At 33.1% G+C, this 6785-nt stretch overlaps 1 long non-coding RNA gene across 4 annotated transcripts; it reads left to right on the top strand.

Moving 5' to 3' along the window:
• Positions 1 to 409: 409 nt before the first annotated feature.
• Positions 410 to 5199, top strand: LOC112790560 (uncharacterized). 4 transcript variants are annotated; one of them, XR_011879914.1, is made up of 10 exons: positions 410 to 784; positions 1394 to 1429; positions 1539 to 1578; positions 2099 to 2135; positions 2778 to 3156; positions 3275 to 3510; positions 3585 to 3801; positions 3903 to 3994; positions 4095 to 4195; positions 4682 to 5199. It is a non-coding gene; the product is annotated as an uncharacterized lncRNA (long non-coding RNA). The 4 variants fall into 4 exon arrangements; XR_011879916.1 differs by having other exon boundaries at positions 420 to 784; positions 1328 to 1429; positions 3913 to 3994; XR_011879915.1 differs by having other exon boundaries at positions 420 to 784; positions 1328 to 1429; positions 3908 to 3994.
• Positions 5200 to 6785: the final 1586 nt, after the last annotated feature.

Below are 6785 nucleotides of genomic sequence, written 5' to 3'. Positions count from 1 at the left end.
ACTAAAACATAGATTGCTAATTTTAAAACCAAAACATAGATTGCTAATTTTAAAGGAATCAAAAGTTAAAGAGGACTAAATTTAGTTGTTAAATTTGAAGTAAATGAAAAATAAGAATGAAAAAAGCTATTGATAAAAGGTTAAATAAAATAATAATAATATTATTATTAACTCCTATACCGTATTATTATTACTATTATTGTTATTATTTCAAAATTTAAAATATCAACACTAAATTTAGGTTCTTTAATATTTTTATTTTTCAGATTTCTCCTGCTATAATCATTCTGGTTATCTTCCTATTTTTTTTGGCAATATATACTCATTGGAGTAAATATTATTATACTTACTATTATTATTGTTGTTCACATTATTATTATTAGAACTAATATTATTAATTTCCACTAACATTCGAAATTAGGGATTTGGTTTAGTATCAACTATTTCAAACACTCGCAAAATTTGAGTACTCCTCATATGAAATACCCCGGCGTCTTCTTCTCAAACCTTGTACACCCCAGCCCTACCTCACAGCCCTGAATACATTGAACGAAGCCCCCACACCCTAAGAGAAGCTCTCACCTCTCGCGCTCTGGCCTGCCTTTGCTGTCGCCGACGAGGACTGCTCATCTCGTGCCGCAATCTCGGTCTCTGGAAGCTGCCTGTCGCGTCATTGTCTCTGCCCGCGTTGTTGTCGTCCGTTCGGGCCAGCTGTTAGCTCGTCCTCTCTGCTCCAGTAATCACCAGTGTTTCTTTCAATTTGTGATGTTAAAATGTGATTATGGTAGGTGTTCTTACTATCAAAGAAGGTTTTGCATGTTTTGATAATTGTACGATGCTCCTCTGTCTTTTGATCAAATTTGGTAATATTTAAAGAGATGAGAAATTTGATCAAAGTCCTATCATGATAACCAATTTTCTGGACCTTCCAATTACTCATGTCTCATTTTTTGATGAAATCCCACTCCATTATCTGTAGCTAAGTCAGTGATTATAGCCTAATAGGTGGTATTTACTTAGATGGTTAATTTGAATGTATTGATAATTCATGTTTGAGAAGAAATTTTTCTTATGATCACTGAAGTGTGAAAATATTAGTAGTTTGTGCTGTGATTTAGTCCTCTAGGAATTAATCAATAATCATCAAACTAGTGTTAGAAAAAAATAGATATACATCTTTTGCTACTTTTTTGTTTTCTTTTTATTCTCTTATTTTTTTACGTTGGGAAAAAACACAGCTAGTCAATATACACCAGTAAATAACTTTAGCTACCAAGCCTAAGTTGACCACAAGTTTTAATTAAAGAAACTTAATTTTGCACTGCAGTTGATAGAATTTTATTGTAACACAAGGCAAACATGTCTGAAAGAGTTAATTGATCCATGTCTGCAGACTGCAGTTGAGTACGATGGATATGACACAGATAAAGTAAGTCAATATTTTAAATCTTAGATAATATTACACAGTTAGTAATGTAGTTTATACACCAATTAATGTGATATAAAGTTTGGCTAAGTAATATTTCTTTACTGTGCAGCTCCATGGCTATGGAAAAATCCAGGAGTAGGATCTAAGTGGTAATTGGATTGCTTTGACTGCATTTTATATATAATTCAATGCTGGATTTGAGATTTGTGTGGTATAAATAATTGAATGCCCTGGTTTTGATTGTTAAACTTGCTTCAGCTGTCATCTTCACTTATGTTTGTTTATTAATTTCATGAACCATGTGTTATTCTTCATTACTTAGTAGTGTTATAAATTGTCATTAACAAACACCTTATGAAGCTTACCTTAAAGGTTAGTATTTATGAAGTATGTAATTGTTTTATAGGAGTCTGTTTGTTTGGATGATTTGAATGTGTGCTACAACCACCATATTGTATTTAAAATATATTAAGTGATTTGTTATTATTCCACTGTTTATTCTTCTGTTCATGAAGGGCATTCTTTCAAGCCTACTTCTTTATCCAATAAAATAATTCCTGTGCAAAAGACCCATTCCTTGAACGGTTGAACCCAATAATAATATATGCTCCTTATATTAATATTAAGTAAAGATTTGCTTTCAGTGATTATAACGGATATATCTTGCAGACTTTTAAAGTGGACAACAAGCCAATTTCTTTTAAAGGTATGTGCACATTAACGCGTATATATATCTACACATTTGTGTTTGCAAATTAGTATTATCCATAGAATCCAACATAATGACTCAAATTTCTATTATTAGCTAGCATTATATTCATTGAATGCTTAGTTTATATATAGTCAATAAAAGTTTTGAAATAATAAAAGATTTCATTTCAAATTGTAGTTTCACCTATTTAAAACCTTAATTCTATATATAAACTTGTCCATTTCTAGATGCACTATTAATTAACGAACTAAAATTCAACTTTTGCTTGTAACAACTTGTCCAAAAAAGCATAACTGTGACATGACCAAGACTTGATTGTGAGTGAATAGAATTTAAAATGTATATTTTTGTTTAAATTTTTTATTTCATGTCTCATTAATAATCTTATGAATGTGTTATTTTAATTAGACGTTAGGTTTAGACAAAAAGAAAAAGCACTTGCCGTGTAAAATGTAAAAATCTTTTAATAAGGAGATGATTAGTGCATACCAAACTAGGCTTTCACCTAGTAAACCTTTGATGTATATTCTGTGAAAGTAATTATTATAATCAATATAGGATTTTAATTATGAATTACGAAAGTATACATCATCCTTTGACACTCATTCATTGTAATTTGTTTTATTCGAGAAACAGGTGCTATTTTTATCTTTTAAGATGGCTAGGAAAGGTTGTTACACAAAAAACAAAAATTAGGACCAAAATGTCAGCAACCTCAAACAGCTCCGCCTCCCGCTTTGGCTTCCCACCGCGATGATTCTCAAATTCTTCCGGACAGTGGTGATAATGTCCCTCCAACTTCACGCCCTTTCCTTCTGTCGCGTAGTGTACCAAGGCCTGCTCCACAAACGAGCACAAATAACATTTAGGACTCGAGCCAGGCCATGTAAACTTGGCAGCTGATGCACATAATGTAGATTCTCTTGACCAAGAAGCTTATGCCCCTTTGTTAATCCTAGATCTTAGAGTCGCAAAGGATGCAAGACTACAGAGTTTTGGGAAGTTAAGATCATCGGTAACGTATTTAATAATTTTTCTTTGTTCAACATGATTTAGAATATATGTTATATATTAATTTTCTCGCATGCTGTCCACAATGGATACACATATAAGGTATTATATTTGGCTTATAGATTTTGACGGCACAATCAAGCCGGCAAGAATAAGCATGAGGGAGGCTATGGAACGGCCTAACGATAGAAAGATCGTACTCAGGTTCAACAACGTAAAGCAAACAATTGGTGACGAAGCTGGACTGTTGATTGGCGTGCTTGGTCTGTTAGGATCTGACTATGGAAAATTTTCTATCTGTAAGAAAAGTTGGCATAAGATTACCACTAAAGACAAGGTTTATAATGAATGTGTCAAGGTAAAAGTATATATCCATGTTGAATCAAATCTACTTATTTTTTAAATTATTGACAAATTGTATTATTTGTATAGCAAATTTTTCACTTTGATGAAGATAATGAAGGAACTATCAAGAAAAATATTTTGAAAAGTATGGAAAAGTCTTGGAAGGAAGCAAGGCTGAGGTTGTATAGTGATTTTTACGAGCCAACATTTACGATAGAACAAAATATTCAACAGCGTCCATCGGAAATTGATCGAGAGCATTGGAGATGGTTCCTTGAGTATCGCGCCAAAAGCTGAGACGAAGGTACTCTAATATATCATTGGTACACCACAATACAATTTATTTAACATTGAGTCTTTTTAAATCAGTTTCTAATCGCCCTTTGTCTCTGATGGACTAACAAGAGAAGTGTAGGAAAAACACGATTAATCGATCAAAACAACTATATACCCACACTGGTAGATCGAAAAGCTTTGCACGACGGATAGAAGAAGAGGTACTTTACTTTTTTATTCACTCTTTATTGGACTATTTCTATGACTTAAGATACCTTGGTTGTGTGGAATACGGTGATGGCTTGAACTTTCTTGATATAGTCGGAACAACAAAGGAGAAGAGTCAGTAGAAGAGAGTTATGGATCACAGTGCACAAAAAAAGGATGGTTCCTATATCAATGAGGAAACAAAAGCAATTGGTGTAAGTACTACTTATTATAATTGATCGATTAAGTTATGATCTCAAATAGGGTTATAGTCTACTTCTGTATTTTATTTTGTTTTTCATTTCTTTACTGAATAATTTGCTTCCCTGTGTCAAGATGGACCAAAAGAACTTTACTATTTCCAATTCACGTTACTTTTAATTATCGTTACAAATTTACCTTGCTATGTTTCTAGACATTTTCAACTTTGATGTAACTTAGAAATAGTTGGGGTAGAATTTAAATGATTCAGTTTCATTTATCCTTTATTTCTTTTTATAGTGGTTTGCATCCTATGAAACAGATGCTCTATTTTAGTTATTTTATGTTGTTATCTTTTGAACCCCAATTTTTATCGCGTGAATATTTATGTGTGTTTTCCTGTGATGAAAGTGATACAATTAATGTTCCTGTTTGGCGTGTTCTTGAAATGAGATGGACCTATCCACAAAATGATTGTATTTGCTAATTTGTGACTGTAGGAAAGAATTTAAGAGATTGAGCTAGAGGATGTGTCTTCTAGAGTGTTGTCTCAAAATGATTCCATTGCTCAAGTTTTCGGAAAAGAGAAACTGGAAAGAGTGCGTGGTGTAGATTTCGGATCGACTCCTAGTCAACTTTTCGGTCCAAACTCACATGCACTGGGTAACGGAGTCCAACTAGAGGAGACCCAGAGAAAGCTGCTTGAACTGCAGGCAGAGCTGGAAGGCGAGAAGTTGAAGAGGAAGGCGATGGAAGATGAGGCAGCAACAAATAAGAAAAAGATGCAGGCGATGGAGAGTGCTCTGATTTATCTATTTCAATGGCAAGGTGAGGAGTTGCCACCAGACATCGCTGCAGGGATGAGTTCTGTAGAATGATAGAGTGAAAAATAATTTATTAGGACTGGAGATATTTTGGATTGAAACAAACATTTTGTTAAATTAGACTATGCAATTCTTTGCAAGAGATTTGTTTTTCTTCGTATTTTTATGAAAATATTATTTTCTTTTGCAGATAAGTTTTTTGTTTCTACTACAAGTTTAGATTCTAAGGTTGAAAATATTAACTCTTAGAATAATAAAAAAATCCAAAAAAATAGTTCTATAATATCCTAAAAAGTTATAGGCTTTTTTATAGAATCCCAAATTTCTTTTTTTTATTTTTTAATTTGGCGGCGGTTTTAAACCGCCGAAAAATGATTCAAAGTTTAAAAAATCTATTAGATAATGCGGCGGTTTGCAATCGCCGGTAACTATTATCGAAACCATAGAACCGCTTAGCGGTGGTTTTAAAACCGCTGCTAAATGTGCACCAACTTGAAAACATCTTCATAAATAGCGGCAGTTTCGAAGCCACCGGTAAACATGAAGCAAATCCTATAAGTCATATTTGGCAGCGGTTTTCTAATCGTGTGCGGCGAAATATTCATTTAGTGGCGATTACTTTTTGCAGCGGTTTAAATATGCCGCCAATAAAAAAAATCGCCGCCATGTAGCGCCCCCCTTGTAGTGTATATTAGTAATTTATATATATTTATCCCCATATATATTATTACTTGTGTTTTAATACATTTACTTTCGTAATTATCCGTTTAAGATATTTATAACTTGAATCGCTGACTCAGCAGTTTTATAGCGTGACACACGCCTCCTTATGATGTAACACTTTACCACACAAAGCCTTACGCTATAGTCGTAAATCAGAGGTGGTGAGACATTACAACACCTAATATATATGTATATATGGGTTTCAAAATATAACATTATATTTAGGAGCCTATAAAGGAAGGATAAAACAAAGGCGGTAATCATCATCATACATGTAACAGTAAAGATAAATGCGTCAATATACAGAAATGAAAGATACACACACACATAAGCATAGAATTCCAAAGGAGATACATAGCAAGTACTAGTCTCAACCTGCGAAGACAAGGCCGGCTAGAAAGTATAACACAACCCAGAAGTACACCAAAAAACAACTTGTTTCTCCATAAATCAACTTTTAAGAGGAATATACAAAAATAAATAAAAAAGTGAAGAATACAAATACACTAAGCATAAAATAAAATCCCAAAAGAGTCTTCGCTTCTCATAGGAGATCATGCATGCTTAGTGATAGAGTATTTTCGTCGGCTTAGAATTTCTTCTCGGTTAGAGGAAATAACTTCATTGCAAGTATAGTTCCAAACCGACAAGTAACACTCAATCAAAGTTTAATTTTGGTTGTCACAAGTCCAACCCAATAAAGATAACCGAGAGTATTAGTTTCAGTTCGTTCTCCCTAGGAATCACCATCGAGTGCTCAAGTATTGGGTTGATAAAGAAGCGAGAAATTAAATGATAAGAAATTAAAAAGGTAAGAAATGTAAATCAAACAACTAAAGAAAGCAATTACTAAAAGGAGACATTCATGGCAAGGATTGAGAATCTAGGCCTTCTATCCTAGTCATTAATCATAATAGAATAATTAACAAGAGCTAATCCTATTAAGTCATCTTCAACATCAGAAGAAAGTACAATGTTATCTTCAACATAGGAAGAAAGTCAAATAGGACTAGTTAATCTCAATCCAAAAGTCCTAATCAACTTACTAATTGAATTA

The sequence above is a fragment of the Arachis hypogaea genome, chromosome 3, assembly GCF_003086295.3.
Source record: "Arachis hypogaea cultivar Tifrunner chromosome 3, arahy.Tifrunner.gnm2.J5K5, whole genome shotgun sequence".
NCBI classification, from domain to species: Eukaryota; Viridiplantae; Streptophyta; class Magnoliopsida; order Fabales; family Fabaceae; genus Arachis; species Arachis hypogaea.
This window is presented reverse-complemented; position numbering and strand designations above follow the sequence as displayed.